This window comes from Plasmopara halstedii (genome assembly GCF_900000015.1).
Source record: "Plasmopara halstedii genome assembly, contig: Scaffold_3060, whole genome shotgun sequence".
In the NCBI taxonomy this organism is placed as follows: domain Eukaryota; phylum Oomycota; class Peronosporomycetes; order Peronosporales; family Peronosporaceae; genus Plasmopara; species Plasmopara halstedii.
Genome location: NW_020189964.1, coordinates 1,934,199 through 1,934,483, shown reverse-complemented (window position 1 = coordinate 1,934,483; position 285 = coordinate 1,934,199).

Genomic DNA, 285 nt, shown 5'->3' with positions numbered 1-285 from the left:
CGGTGACTCGTGATGCTCTTTGAGCTCTTGAGGATGAGATCCTTCTCGATCGGAGCTCTGCTGAGCGTCATGCTGAAGTAGCCTATTGCTGTGCGGACGCTTTTGATGATTTAATGCGCGTCGTGCGCCGGCTGCCTCGCCTTGAGGACCACCACGCTCTGTCGGAGCGACTCCTAGCCGTGGAGCAGGCGAATGCGTTGCTGCAGGCAATGGTGGGGCGCTTGGCTCCATTGGAGATGGAGGTTGTTGCACTCCGTGCTCAGAACCAGTTCCTGGTTCAGTTTA